The sequence below is a fragment of the Lemur catta genome, chromosome X (assembly GCF_020740605.2).
Source record: "Lemur catta isolate mLemCat1 chromosome X, mLemCat1.pri, whole genome shotgun sequence".
Lineage (NCBI taxonomy): Eukaryota > Metazoa > Chordata > Mammalia > Primates > Lemuridae > Lemur > Lemur catta.
In genome coordinates, this window is record NC_059155.1 from 45,012,432 (window position 1) to 45,028,280 (window position 15,849).

The 15,849-nt window shown below is 37.2% G+C and overlaps 1 protein-coding gene across 1 annotated transcript in view; it reads left to right on the top strand.

Annotated features, from left to right (window-relative positions):
- The first annotated feature begins 448 nt into the window (after nt 1-448).
- NAP1L2 (nucleosome assembly protein 1 like 2) overlaps nt 449-15,849 on the top strand; it is a 56,891-nt gene continuing 41,490 nt past the window's right edge. Inside the window, exon 1 of the mRNA XM_045537523.1 lies at nt 449-826. The gene's annotated coding sequence lies outside the window, so the exon portion shown is untranslated. The remainder of the gene's footprint in view (nt 827-15,849) is intronic.

Genomic DNA, 15,849 nt, shown 5'->3' on the forward strand with positions numbered 1-15,849 from the left:
TTAACATTAATAACACAATAATACAATGGCAAAATTTGGTTTTCTCTTTTAAACAAGATTTTCATGAAGTATTAATGAGATAATAAAAGTCTTTGTGGGAGGCTGGGAGGATCGCTCAGAGCTCAGGAGTTCAGGAGTTCAAGACCAGCCTGAGCAAGAGCGAGACCCCGTCTCCACTGGGTCCTTCCTCATCTGCCGCTCTCTGCAGGACGCGCTACTCCGCGCCTTTGGACTCTTAGGTGGTTGTCGCCAGGACGATCACCGCCAAGCAGAGAGCCAGGCCGCAGGCCGGGCGCCCACGAGGGCCACGGCGTCCTCAGGCGGTGGCGCGCAGCCTGCCCCAAGCCGGCTCGGGCACCCGCAGAGGAGGGCGCGGCTCCGGAGTCAGCGGGAGGAGGAGGCAGCTAGTCACCTGGGCTGCAGAAGCGCGCAGGGGCGGAAGCGGCGGTGGCCGGGCTCCTGCTCCCCGACTCCTCCGACCTCCAACTGCTCCGCCCGCGCCGCCTAGGGCGCCCGGGCCGCCTGGAGCCGGCCGTCGCCTCCCCGCCTCGGTCCCTCCAGGGCAGCAGCGGCCGCAAAGTTTCTAGAGCAGGAAGCCGGCGCCCCGACCGTGCCCGTGGCAGAGACCGTTCAGGATCTGACCCCACCTGGGCGTCCCGGACCCCTGCACTCCTGCCCGCCCGCCCTGTCCTTGGGGCTGGGGACCCGGGGGGTGGGAAGAGGGATCCCGGGTGCCGAAGGCCGCGCCCAGCGGCTTCCGGAACAGAAGCTCCAGCTCGCTGCGGCTCGGGGACACGCACTACCAGCCGGGTGGCTGGGGACACGGGTATGTGTATTTTGTGGGGAATGATTTGTCACAAGCGGCTTTTTATTTCCCCAGAGTAGAGACTGGCTTTATAATTACATTTTTTCCTTATTTAGTTTACTTAGAACTGGTAGAGTCTAATTATTGTATGCTATAAACATTATTCTGTCAGTAAATTTGAGCATATTTTTATTAGTTTTTGTTAGGTTAACTAGTCCTTTTGTTTGTTTCTATTTGTAAGGCGAATTTTAAATTCTATCCGAAATCATTAAGATAACCTGCAGAAAAACTTCAATGAGAGGCGAATATTCTTTTTCCGGAGGAACTTGTATCTCTGGCTAAGTATTTGTCCTCTTGTTACAATATTTTTCAAATTAACTCTAAGTTGTTCCATTTGAGTAGGAATGCTACTGATATTTTAGTGGGAAAAAATGTGCATCATATCATGTCGGTCATTTAGAAAGCATTCAATGAAGAAAAAACATAGCATCATTTTTCCATGTGTGGTTTTGTGAAAGTGAGGAAAGTTCAGCACATGCCATTAAGTCTTTCTGTGATATTTCTCCGTTTGTGGATCTGGTGAGATGCATCTCCCCCTTCCATCACACTGTGGAAGTTTTCACTGAACCTCACTGTGAGTTTTATTTTTCTGCAGTAAGTCTAGCCGTGATAAAGGTGTATGCTTTCTGGATATAGCATAAAAGCATGTCATCCTGACCCTGTCACTGCTTGATCACCACATTCTATGGTTTCATTTCAGAATATTACAGGGATACACAGGTTTTGGATACATAATTTGCTTTTCTACAGTTTGAGTGAAAGTTATAAGTGTGCCCTTCATCCAGATAGTGTGCATTGTGCCCGTTAGGTGTGAATTTACTGATCACCTCCTCTGCCCTCCCACCTACTTGATTTCTGTTGAGTTTTGCTTCCATATGTGCCCACGAGTATTGATCAATTAGTTCTAATTTAGTATTGAGTACAGGTGCTGTTTGTTTTTCCATTCTTGTGATCCTTCAGTTAGAAGAATGGTCTCCAGTTCCATCCATGTTGTTATAAAAGAACTAGATCACCATTTTTATATGGCTGAGTAATACTCCATGGTATACACATACCACATTTTATTAATCCCCTCATGTATTGGTAGACACTTGGATTGTCACAATTGTTGTGATCTTGAATTGTGCTGCTATAAACATTTGAGTGCAAATGTCTTTTTAATAAAATGTATCTTTTTCCTTTGGGTAAATACCCAGTAGTGGGATTCTTGGATCAAATGGTAGGTTGACTTTTAGTACTTTGAGGTATCTCCATACTACTTTCCATGGAGGTTGTATTAGTTTTCAGTCCCACGAGCAGTGTATAAGTGTTCCTTTCTCTCCACATACACACCAACATCTGTTGTTTTGATATTTTTTTGATAAGAGCCTTTCTCACTGCAGTTAGGTGATATCTCATTGTGGTTTTAATTGGAATTTCCCTGATGATTAGAGACTTTCAACATTTTTTCATGTTTTTTGGCAATTAGTCTATCTTAATTTGAAAAGTTTTCTTTTCATGCCCACTGCTCATGTCTTTTGCCCACTTTTTTTTTTTTTTTGAGACAGAGTCTTGCTCTGTTGCCCAGGCTAGAGTGCCGTGGTGTCAGCCTCACTCATAGAAACCTCAAACTCCTGGGCTCAACTGATCCTTCTGCCTCAGCCTCCTGAGTAGCTGGGACTACAGACATGTGCCACCATACCCACCTATTTTTTTTCTATATATTTTTAGTTGTCCAGCTAGTTTCTTCCTATTTTTTTAGTAGAGATAGGGTCTTGCCCTTGCTTAGGCTGGTCTCAAACTCCTGCACTCAAACAATCCACCCACGTCAGCCTCCCAGAGTGCTAGGATTACAGGTGTGAGCCACCGCACCCAGCCTTTTGCCCACTTTTTAATGGGGTTTGAATTTTTCTTTCTGATTTTCTTGAGTTCTGTGTAGATTCTGGTTATTAGACCTGTATCAGATGTAGAACATGAAAATATTTTCTCCCATTGTGTAGGTTGTATATTTGCTCTATTGATTGTGTTCTTGGCTTTGCAGAAGATTTGATTTGATCAGGTCCCATTTATTTCTGTTATTGTTGTGATTACTTTTGGGGTCTTCTTCATAAATTCTTTGCTAGGCTGATATCTATAAGAGTTTTTCCAACATTTCACTCTAGAATTTTTATGGTTTCATGCTTTAGATTTAGTCCATTATCCACCATGAATTAATTTTTATGAGTGGTGAAAAGTGCAGATCCTCTTTCAGTCTTCTACATGAGGCTATCCAATTTTCCCAGAACCATTTATTGAATAGGGATTCTTTACCCAGTGTATGATTTTCTCTGATTTGTCGAATATCAGATGACAATATGAGGGTGGTTTCCTATCTGGATTCTCTGTTCTGATCCATAGATACATGTCTCTGTTTTTTGTGCCAGTACCATGCTGTTTTGGTTACTATAGCCTTGTAATATAGCTTGAAGTCTGGTAAAGTTATGCCTCCTGATTTCTTTTTATTACATAAGGTTGCATGGGCTATTCAGGTTTTTTCCTGCTTCCATATAACGTGTAAAACCATTTTTTCTAGATCTGTGAAAAACGATGTTGGTATTTTAATGGGGATTGCATTGAGTCTGTAAATCACTTTGGGTAGTATAGACATTTTAACATTTATTTGTTTGTTAACATTTTAATGTTTATTCTGCTGATCCATGAGCATGATATGCTTTTCTATCTGTTTACATCCTGTGCAATTTCTTTCCTCAGTGCTTCATAGTTCTCCCTGTAGAGGTCTTTCACCTCCTTAGTTAAATATATTTCTAGATATTTTATTTTCTTTGTTGCTATTGTGAAAGGTATTGAGTCTTTGATTTGATACTCAGCTTGACTATTATTGGTGTACATGCAAGCTACTGATTTATGTACATTGATTTTGCAACCTGGGACTTTGCTGAATTTGTTTATCAATTCCAGGTGTCTCTTGGTTGAATATTTGGGGTTTTCTAGATATGAGATCATATCATCAGCAAAGAGCAATAGTTTGACCTCTCTGCCCCCATTTGGATGCTTTTGATTTCCTTCTCTTGTCTGATTGCTCTAGCTAGGACTTCCACCATTATGTTGAATAGAAGTGGTGATAATGGGAAACCTTGTCTGGTTTCAGTTCTAAGTGGTAATGCTTTCAATTTTTCCACATTTAGTGTGATGTTGGATGTGAGTTTTTGTATATGGCTTTTATCATTTTGAGTTAAGTCCTGTCTATGTCTATTTTGTTAAGCATTCTTATCATAAAAGGGTGCTGAATTTTGTTGAATACTTTTTCTGCATCTATTGAAAGGATCATATGGTCTTTGTTTTTTCTTCTATTTATGTGGTGAATTACATTTATAGATTTGTATATGTTGAAGTTGAACCATACCTGCATCTCTGGGATGAAGCCTACTTGGCTGTGATTATTTATTATTTAAGTAGTTGAATTCAATTTGCTAGGATTTTATTGAGAATTTTTATATCTATATTCATAAGGGATAATTGGTCTGTAGTTTTCTTTGTTGAGTCCTTTCCTGGCTTTGGTTTAATGATGATATTGGCTTCATAAAATGTGTTGGGGAGGATTCCTTCCTTCTCAATATTGTGGAATAATTTCTGCATGATAGGCACCAGTTGTACTTTATAGGTCTGGTAAAATTGAGATGTGAAACCATCTATCCGGGACTTTGTTTTTAGGAAGGTTTATTATTGCTTCTTCAATTTCAATAGTTGATATTTGTCTGTTCAGGAATTCTATTTCTTCCTGATTGAGTCTAGGGAGGCTGTGTGTTTCTAAGAATTTGTCCATTTACTCCACATTTTCAAGTTTATGTGCATAGAGATTTTTATAGTATTCATAGATGATATTTTATATTTCTGTGGTATCAGTTGTAACATCTCCTTTTTCATTCCTGATTGAGCTTATTAGAGTCCTTTCTTTTCTGCTTCTGATCAGTCTAGCAAGAGGGTTGTTGATTTGTTTATCTTTTCAAAGAACCACATTTTTGTTTCATTAATCTTCTGTATAGTTCTTTTGTTATCGATTTCATTTAATTCTAATCTGATCTTGTTTGTTTCTTTTTCTTCTGCTGGGTTTGGGATTTGTTTGCTCATCCTTTCAAGTTCTTTGAAATGATTCACTAGATTGTTGATTTCTGATCTTTTTGTCTTTTGGATGTAGGCATTTATGGCTATGAATTTTCCTCTCAGGACTGCTTTAGCTGTATCCCACAGATTTTTGATAACTTGTGTCCCCTCTATCATTTAGTTCAAAGAATGTTTTGATTTCCATATTAATTTCCTCCTTGACGTATCATTCAGTGTTAGGTTGTTTAGTTTCCATAACTTTGTGTAGAGATGAGTGCTTCCTTTGGAGTTGATTTCTAATTTTATTCCACTGTGGTCTAAGAAGATGCATAGTATAATTTCTATTTTTTAAAATTTGTTGAGACATGTTTTGTGCCCTATGATGTCATCAAACTTAGAGAATATTTCCTGAGCTGATGAGAAGAACATATATTCAGTGGTTTTGGGGTAGAATGTTCTGTAAATGTCTGTTAGTCCCATATGTTCTAGAGTTCTGTTTAAGTTCATTGTTTCTTTTTTTCTGTTTGGAGGATCTGTCCAGTTCTGTCAGAGGAGTGCTGAAGTCCATAGCTATTATGGTGTTGGTGTTTATCATTTTCTTTAGATGAAGTAGGATTTGCTTTATGAATCTGGGCACACATGTTTTCAGTGTATAAATATTTAGAATTGTTATGTTCTTGTTGAATTGTTCCCTTTACCATTATATAATTACAATATTTGTCTTTTATTACTTTTGTTGATTTGTAGATTAAGTTGTCTGATATAAGAACTGCTATACCAGCTTCCTTTTGGCTTCCATTTATGTGGAATATTGTTTTCCATCCCTTCACCTTGAGTCTGAATGAGTCCTTGTGGGTTAGACAATTTTCTGGAAAAAGCAAATACTTGGCTTGGATATATTTATCCATTTGGCCAGCCTTTGTCTCTTCAATGGGCAGTCCTAGCCATTCTCATTTATTGAAAGAATTGATAAGTGGGGTAGATTTCTTTCATCCTGTTGAGTAGAACTTTGTTACTTTGTTTTATCACTTAAGCCATTGTGGTATTTGGCCTTTGACCTTTAGCTTTTGGGTGATTTTACAGTGGAGGGTGTCTATTGTGCTGATACATGTATAATGCAGTTCAGACTACTACTTTCAGGGCAGGTCTTGTCTTGACAAATTCCCTCAGTATTTGCTTATATGGGAAGGTTTTTATTTCCCTCTCATATAAAAAAGTGAGTTTTGCAGGATACAAAATTTAGGCTGGCCATTATTCTATTTGAGAAAACTGAGAATGGGTCCCCAATCCCTTCTGGTTTGTAAGGTCTCAGTTAAGAAATCTGCAGTTAGTCTGATGGGTTTTCCTTTGTAAATGACCTCCTGGTTTCACCTTATTGCTTATAGGAGTGCCTCTTTCATGTTTATTTTGGCCAGTCTGGTGACTATGTGTCATGGTGCTTGCCTTTTTGCAATGACTCCTCCAGGAGTCCTTTCAGCTTCTTGTACCTGGATATCTAGATTTCTAGCAAGACCAGGGAAATTTTCCTCAATTATTCCCTCAAATAAATTATCCAACACTTGTGTATTTTCTTTTGACCCTTAGGGATGCCTATGATCCTTATGTTAGGACTTTTTACATAATCCCTTATTTCTTATAGGCTTTGCTCATTCCTCTCATATCTCTGCTATATCTCTGTGACTGACTTGTTTAATTGAAAGTTGTTGTCTTCATCTCTGAGATTCTTTCTTCTTCATTTTATAATGCTGTCCAATGTATTTTGTAATTCCTTGAATGAATTTTTCATTTTCAGAACTTCTATTTAATTTTTCTTTAATATTTTAATTTCTTTAGTGAATTTTTCTTTTATTTCCTGCATTGTTTTTGTGATTTCTTTGTGTTGGGTTTCCATTTTATCTTGTATTTCATTGAGCTTCCTTACAATGCATGTTTGAAATTCTTCATCTGTCATTTCAGTATTCTGATTTTGGTTGGTATCCATTGCTAACAAGCTGGTGTATCTTTTGGGGGTGTCCTTTTGCTTTGATTTGTCATACTTCCAGAGTTCTGTCACTGATTGCTTCTCATCTGGAGCAACTGTTACTTCTTACTTTTGGATTTTCTTTTGTTTAAATAATGATATGCCCAAGGGCCGGGCGCGGTGGCTCATGCCTGTAATCCTAGCACTCTGGGAGGCCGAGGCGGGTGGATTGCTCGAGGTCAGGAGTTCGAGACCAGCCTGAGCAAGAGTGAGACCCTGTCTCTACTAAAAATAGAAATAAATTATCTGGCCAACTAAAAATATATATACAAAAAATTAGCCAGGCATCATGGTGCATGCCTGTAGTCCCAGCTACTTGGGAGGCTGAGGCAGTAGGATCGCTTAAGCCCAGGAGTCTGAGGTTGCTGTGAGCTAGGCTGATGCCACGGCACTCACTCTAGCCCAGGCAACAGAGCGAGACTCTGTCTCAAAAAAAAAAAAAATAATGATATGCCCAGTTTAATCTCTGAGCCAGTAGGTGGTGCTTGTAGGTGAGAATCGACCATACTGTGTATGATGAGGCAGTAAGTGCAGTAAAAGGACATGCAAATTAACTTCCCTCTCATTAGGCAGCACTTGCCAGAAGGAACAAGCTCAATGTTGTTTTTGGGTCCTTTGACCAGCTGTAGTTTTTCAGAAGAAATACTCTAATGCTCCAGGTGGTGGGTAGGGCCTTGGGTCTTCCAGGTGTGTCCTTATTCTCTACTTCAGGAGGGGCAGGTTGGGGAGTGAGGCTGGGCATTGCTGGGTTGGGTAAGCCTGCCCTCAAGCTCCACAAATGCTTTCAGCAGTGGTCAAAGGTCTGTTTCCCACCTCTGGGCAATGCTTCTAGAGAGGGCCTGAAGTGGCCCCACTCAACCCAAAAGTCTGTGTGTGAAGGTGGGGCTGTCTGAGACACTCAAAGAGGCATTCTGGAGCAGGCCTCACTCCTTTCCACCCTCTCCTATTCTGTGGTTTTCCCAGGCATCTGCCAGCAGGCAGGACCTCAAGCCACCTGGGCTCTCCTATGACTGTGGTGTCAGGTGGTATGTTCCCAGTCCAGAATCCTGGCCTGAGCTGGGAGCCCGGCCCTCCTGTGGGAGGAGGCATGCTCCATGAGCATGCTGCAGTTAGGACCCATACTTTACTCTTCCCCCTGATCTGCCCCTGCAGGCATCCACACCTCGAGAGACTAATTCACAAATATGCTCTCTGTGCCCCCAGGCAATGTGATTGAGACCTGGGTGTATGGGATCTAGCCTATGGGCCCATCCCTTAGCCCCAGAGATCAATCCCTGCCCATGCCAGGGAGAAGAATGCTGTTCCCAAGCACCCACGGGGAACTCAAGTTGGTTCAATGTCCCTCTGCCTTGGGGTGTACCCTGCTCTGGTGTAGTCACTGGGCAAGTTGCACTAGGGAGGGCCAGTGGACAGGGACTTCACAGTCCAAGCACTCCTCAGTCTGCTGTAGGACCCCAAAAGGATAGGTCTGAGCCCCATTCCCTGTGGAAGCCTCCATGTGGTAGGTCAGTTATCTCTCTTGGCAGTTGTGAGGGCAGAGGGGAAGTGGAGAAAAAGATTCTAGGTGGAGGAAAGTCTACCCTCTGGTCCTCTCTGACCCTCTCTCTGGGAGGCAGTCCACCCAGAATGACCAGCCTCTGGAGTCACCCAGATCACCCAGGACCCATTGAACCCCTGAGGCTTCTATAGTCTGGGCCAGAACTGGAAAATGTCTGTGTGGGGACAAGCAAGATAGAACCTGAGGGGTTGAGGCCCCCTGAGGAGGACAAAGGCACCTGGTGGGTAGAGAAGCAATATGGCACCTGCTGTCCAGCTTGTGTCTGTGTGGCAGGTGTCCCAGGGGGGTTGGGAACCTGGTGCCCTATCCACAAGATGCTCTCTGCTCACTGGCAGCAGCAGTTTCTGGGCTTGTGTTGGCAGAAGGTCTCTCCAGCAGGTCAGGAGCCCACCAACAGTCCGAGATGCAAGGCGGGAGGGGCGGGGGAAGTAAACCATTCCTTCTACCGTTCTCACTGGTCTCCAAGCCTCTTGGGGCTTAATCTCCACCGATGCCTTTCTCTTTCCAGTTCTACTCCATAACTTCTTCCCATGAAGTCTCCTGTAGTTTCAGGCTCCCTTCCTACAGAGCCTCATCCAATCTATTAATATGTTTGCCTGGCTGTTTGTTTTTTCTCTTTTTTCTAAAACTTCTTCTTCTTACAGAGATGCTCTGGCTAATGGTGTCTCTGGTCCATAATCTTCAATAATCCAATTTTTAAATACACATTTTCATGAAATTTTTGAAGACCTTATATATATATTTCATTTTGCATGATTTCAAATATATTATATATAAATATATATAATATATAAACATATATGGACTATAGCCAATGCAAACATGTATAAAATATATATGCTTATTTCTTTAAGTCTTTTTACATTAGCTAGGACTTCCTATATGATTTTCAAAAACAATGGTGAGAGGGGACATTCTTTCCTTACTCCCCATCTTAGTTGGAAAAATTCAAATTTCTCACAATTAAGGATAATGCTAGTTATAGGATTTTTGTGAATGTTGTCAAGAATAGAAGTTCCGTATTCCTAATTTCCTGAGGATTTTTATCATAAATGTGTTTTAGATTTTGTCAAATAAATTTTTTTGCATCTATTGATATGATGATGATGTGATTTTTCTTTTTTAGACTGTATGTGATGGATTTCATTAAATGATATTTGGACATTGAACCACCTGTGCATACCTGAAATAAATCCTACTTTGTTGTGTGTTGTATAATTCTTCTCATATATTGTTGGATTTGATTTGCTAATATTTTGTTGAGGATTTTTGCATCTATGTTCATGAGAGATATTGGTCTGTAGTTTTTGTTTTCTTGTAATATTTTTGAGTTTGCTTTTAAGATAAAGCTGGCTTTATAGAATGAGTTACAAAATATACTTTCTGTTTCTCTCTGCTGGAAGAAATTGTAGATAATTGGTATAGTTTCTTCCTTAAATGTTTGGTAAACTTTAATAATGACCATTTCTGGACCTGATGCTTTCTATTTTGAAAGGCTATTATCAATTCAATTTTAGTAGATAAAAGTTTATTCAGATTGTCTATTTCTTCTTGTGTAAATTTTGCCAGATTATGTCTTTCAAGGAATTGGTCCATTTTACCTAGATTATCAAATTTTTAGGCATGGAGTTGTTCATGTTATTTCTTTATTATCCTTTTATTGTTCCTAGGATCTATAGTGATATTCCCTTTTTCATTTCTGAAATTAGTCATTTTTGTCTTCTCTATTTTTTTCTTAGTTAGCCTAGCTAGAAGCTTGTTAATTTTTTTTATCGTTTCTAAGAACCAGCTTTTAGTGTCATTGATTTTCTCTATGGATTCCTTAACTTCAATTTCATTGAAATCTGGTCTAATTTTTATTGTTTCTTTTCTTCTGCTTACTTTAAATTTAATTTGCTCTTCTTTTTCTAGTTTGTGAAAGTGGATGGTTAGATTACTGATTTTATATTTTTCTTCTCTTCTAATATATGCATTAAATGCTATAAATTTCCCTCTAAGCACTGCTTTTGCTACATCCTGTAAATTTTTATTAAATTGTATTTTTATTTTATTTTAGTTTGAAGTAATTTTAAATTTCTCTTTAGATTTCTTGCTTGACCCATGGGTCATTTAAAAGTGTGTTGTTTAACCTCCAATACTTTTGGATTTTCCAGCTATCTTTTAGTTTTTTTGTTTCTGGTTCAATTCTATTACAGTCTAAGGGAAGACATTGCATGATTTCTATTCTTTTAAATTTGTTAAAGCATGTTTCATGACATAGAATGTGGTCTGTCTTTGTGACTGTTCCATGTGAGCTTGAGAAGAATGTGTATTCTGCTGTTGTTCAATGAAGTAGTCTATAGATATCAATTATATACAACTGATTGATGATACTGTTGGGTTCAACTATGTCATTACTGAGTTTCTGCCTGCTAGATCTGTTCATGGATAGGTTTAATATGAATTTTAGGGTCAGCTTTTCTATTTCTGCAAGAAATGTTTTTGGGATTTTTAAAGGATTGTGTCAAAACTACAGATTGTTTTGGGGTATGTTGACATTTTAACCATATTAAGTTTTCCAATCCATGAAAATGTGTTGTCTTTCCACTTCTTTAAGTCTCTTCTATTTCTTTCAGCAATATTTTGTAGTTTTTAATGGGCAAAGTCTTGTGCCTTTTCACTGGAATTTATTCCTACATTTTTAATTCAGGGTAACTAGGATATCCATTACCAAAAATACTTATCTTTTTTTTGTGTGTTGAGAACATTTCAAATCTTCTCTTTTAGTTATTTTGACATATTTGTCCCTTTTATCATGATAAGAAAGCCCTCTTGTTTTACTAGTTAGTTGAGTGCGTAGTTATAATGAAAATGTTTTGGATTTGTAAAGTTCTTTGTATCAATTGTCATATACTTTTTCTTTCATTCTGTTAATGTGGTCTATGACATTTATTGATTTTCATATGTTGAAATGCTCTTGTATTTCTGGAATACATTCTATTTGGTCATGCCATGTATTCTTTCTAATATGCTATTGAATTAGGTTTGCTAGTATTATCTTGGGGAATTTTTTGTGCATCTATATTCATAAGTGATAGTGGTATATAGTTTTCTCTCTCCTTTTTAAATTTTGGATGTATTTGGCCTTAGTATAAAGGCAATGTTGGCCTCCTAAGTGTTCTACATGGTTCCTCATACATTAGGAAATATTTCTTTATCTTTTATTTTTTGAAAGAATTTGAGTAGAATTGGTATTAATTCTTCTTTAAATGTAGGTGTAATTCATAAGTGAAGCCATCTGATCCTGAGCTTTTTTTTTGGAAGATGTATGATTGCTGATCCAATCTCTTTACTTGTATTTGATCTACTCAGATTTTCTGTTTCTTCTGGAGTTAATTTATGAAGTGTGTGATTCTAGGAATTTGTCCATTTTATCTAGGGTATTTGATTATTCATGTACAATTATTCATAGAATTCTCTTAAATCCTGTTTGTTTCTGGAAAGTGGTTGTCATTTTAGTTATTAGAGGGTTTTTTTAATCCTTCTTATTCATCAGTATTGCCAAAGCTTATCAATTTTGTTGATGTTTTCTAAGAATCAACATTTTGTTTTGTTCATTCTATTATTTTTCTATTATCTCTTTTACTTATCTTAAATGTGATAGTACTAAGAAATAATAATTTCCCTTTTTTCTGATTTCTTTGAGTTTTATATGCATGTCTTTTCTCATTTCCCAAAGAAAACTTAAGTTACTGATTTAAGATATTCCTTTCTTTCTTTCCTATTTTGAACATTTAAAAGTATAACTGTTCATTTAAGCCCTGCTTTCCTTGTATTCTGTAAGTTTTGGCATGTTATGTTTTTTTCATTCTTCTCCAAGTAATTGATAATTAACCTTGTGGGTTTTTTTTTAGAATAATATGTTTTTAGGAGTGCATTGGTTAATTTCACATATTTGTGAATTTTTCAGATTTTCTCTATTCTTAATTTTTAGTTTTATTCTAGTGTCCTTGAAAAAGATACTTTGATTTCAATATTTGAAATTCATTGAAATTTGTTTTATGGCCTATGTTGAAGACTGTTTCAGATGTACTCTGGTGTTTTGTGGCAGAGTGTTCTGTCTGTTAAATCTCATTGGTTTATAATTGTTCTCAAGCCCTTTTTTATTGATATATTCTCCAGTTATTCTATCCATTATTGAAAGTACATTATTCAAGTTTTCAATTATTGTAGAACTATCTATTTCTCCATTCAATTCTGCCTGCTTTTGGTTTCTATATTCTGGGGGCACTTTTGTTAGGTCTGTATATGTTTATCATTATTATGTCATTTTGATGGATAGAGTTACAAAGCTAAATACAACATTGCTGTCTTTTATATTTTACCTGTGTAGTAAGTTTTACCAGTGTTCTTTATTTTTATGGTTTTATGTTACTGTCTAGTGTTCTTTCTTATCAGCCTGAAAGGCTTACTTTTTGTACTTTTCATAGGGTAGTTCTACTAGAGATGAACTTCCTCAGTTCTTATTTATTTGGAAATATCTTGATTTCCCTACATTTTTGAAGCATATTTTGCTGAATACAAAATTTTTGGCCAATAGGGTTTCTTTTTCCAGTACTTTAAATATGACATCCTATTGCATTCTGTTCTTCCTGTTTTTTGAAAAGAAATTGGATTTTAATCTTATTGAGCAAGAATTCTATGTGAAAAATTTCTTCTCTCTTGCTGCTTTCAAGATTCTCTCTTAGCATTTGCCTTTCAACAGTTGGATTATAATGTGTCTCTGTGTCTCTCTGATTTTATTCTGCTTGAAGTTTATTGAGCTGGATGTTTAGATTCATTCCTTCTATAAAGTTTGACAAGTTTTCAGCCAGTATTTTAACAAATATTCTTTCTGCCCTTTTTTTTCTCCTTTTCTTCTGGGACTTCAATTAGGGGCATGTAGGTATGCTTGATGGTGGCCCATAAATCTCTTAGGATCTGTTCAGTTTTCTTCATTCTAATTTTTTTCCTCCCCAGACTGGATAATCTCCATTGACCTGTCTTTAAGGTTGCTGATTCTTTTTCCTGCCTGTTCAAATCTGCTGTTGAATCCCTCTAGTGAATTTTTAATTTCTGTTATTGTGTTTTTCAGCTGCAGAATTTTTAATTCATTTATTATTATAATTTCTATCTTTTTATTCTCTATTTGTTGAGATATTGTTCTCCTGATTCCTTTAGTTCCTTTTCCATGGTTTCTTTTAGCTCTTTGAACATATTTAAGGTAACTGATTTTAAAGTCTTTGTCTCATATATCCAAGTATCATGGCTTATTCTATGATAATTTCTATTATTTTTTTCCTCTGTGAATTAGCTGTACTTTCTTGTTTTCTTGCATGCCTCATAACGTTTTGTTGTAAACTGAACATTTTGAAGATTTCAAAATTAACTCTGAAAATGACATTATTTTCCCCTCTCCAGGGATTTTTTTCATTTCTACTTGTTGTAGGTTGTAGTTTATTGATTGGTTAGTGACTATTGTGAACTATTTTTATCGAACTGTATACTTTTCATGTGTGGTCTCTGATGTCCCTGTTCTAATAGCTTAGTGGTCAGCTAGTAATTTGACATAGATTTCCTGAAATAACTCAAGCCAACAAAAATATTTTGTCCTAGTCTTTCCATTTTGGCTCTATGTTGAGGGACTCCTTCTATACTTAGCCAGGCCATTTACAACTCTTCCTTAGCCTTCAATTTATGCCTTTTTGGGACCTAAAGATCAGTCACAGGAGAGAACATAGGGTCATCTAAGATATTTTCTCAGAATTAATTCAGCCCTGGGCCTGGCTTCCTTCTAGATTCCTCAGTATATGCAGAAACTTTCTAAGACCTTATTCTATGTGTCTCCTTCCCCAACTTCTTTCTTCCTAGCCTTTTCCATCTGCCTGTCAATTGCCCCATCTATTATGCCTTGCTCCCAGTGGCTGCAGTTAGTATAGTTGTTTTTAAGAGTTTTCGAAAATGTTACCCAAGAGGCTACTACAGCCTTGAGAAAGTTTTGAGGTGGGTAAAACAAAGGCAAACCACTGAGCCAATTCCTCAGGGAGGCATCAGACAAATCAAAACACACAACCAAATTCTTTGACAACAAGGTTCATATTGCCCCCTTTGGCACCAGCAAACCTCAAAAGGAACATGAGCCATCATTCCCAAGGCTGCAACCAAGCTGGGGAGAGGATGTGCAAGGTAGGTTTGCTATACTACAATGCTTCATTACTGAAATTTAGGAGCTTTGTGTTTTCATTAACCATTCCCTTCATTATTTTAAGTTTTTCATTAGCTTTCAAAATGCCAAAAAAGTTGATTTTGACAGGTTTAGTCAGCATAATCATTGCTTTCATGGAGGGATGGGGTTTTGGAATCCCCTATTCTGTCATTTTTTTGTGATATCAATCTATTTTCCCTTCATTTAAAAAAATGGATTTGCTGGATTTTTAGTTAATTTTTGTTCCAACATTTTGAATATGTAATCATCCATTATCATTTGACCTCACTTATTTATTATAAGAAGGCAGCTTTTAATCTAAGATTCTATTTTTACTAAAGAGTCATTGTTTTCTTAGTATTTTAAAGATTTCTCTTTATTTTTGGTTTTCAACATTTTGATTAAGTTGTGTCTGGGTGTGGAACTCTTTTAGTGTTTATCTTACTTGAAGTTTATTGAGCTTCTTGAGTGTGTTGATTAATGCTTTTAATAAAATTTAAGAAGTTTTTAACCATTAATTCTTCAAATAATATTTTTTCTCCTTTTTCTTTCTCCTCTTCTGGTACTGTTATTACATGTATTTAGTATACTTAATGGTATCTCACATTTTTCTGAGACTCTGTTAATTTTTCTTTATGATTTTTTCTATTTGTTCTTAAGATTGCATTATCTCTATTGATCCTTCCTCAAGTTTGATGATTATTTTTTCTGTCAGTTCAAATCTCTCTTGAGTCACTACAGTGAACTTTCATTTTGTTTTTTTCTTAACTCCAAAATTTCTATTTGACTCTTTTTAAAATCATTTCTGTGTTTTTACTAATAATCTATATTTCATGAGATATTGTTATCCTGACTTCCTTTAATTCTTTCAACATGGTTTCCTTTAGTTTTTTAAAACATATTTATAATAGTTGCTTTTTAGTCCTGTCTACTTAGTCTAAAATTAGGGCCTGCCCAAAGAAAATTTCTATTGTTTCCTTCTTCTCTGTTTTTGGATCATATTTTCCTGTTTATATGTCTTATAATTTTTTGTTATAACTGGGCATTTGGGGCAATATGTCTTAGCAAATCTGAGTACTTATTTGCCCTCCTAATCCTGTGCC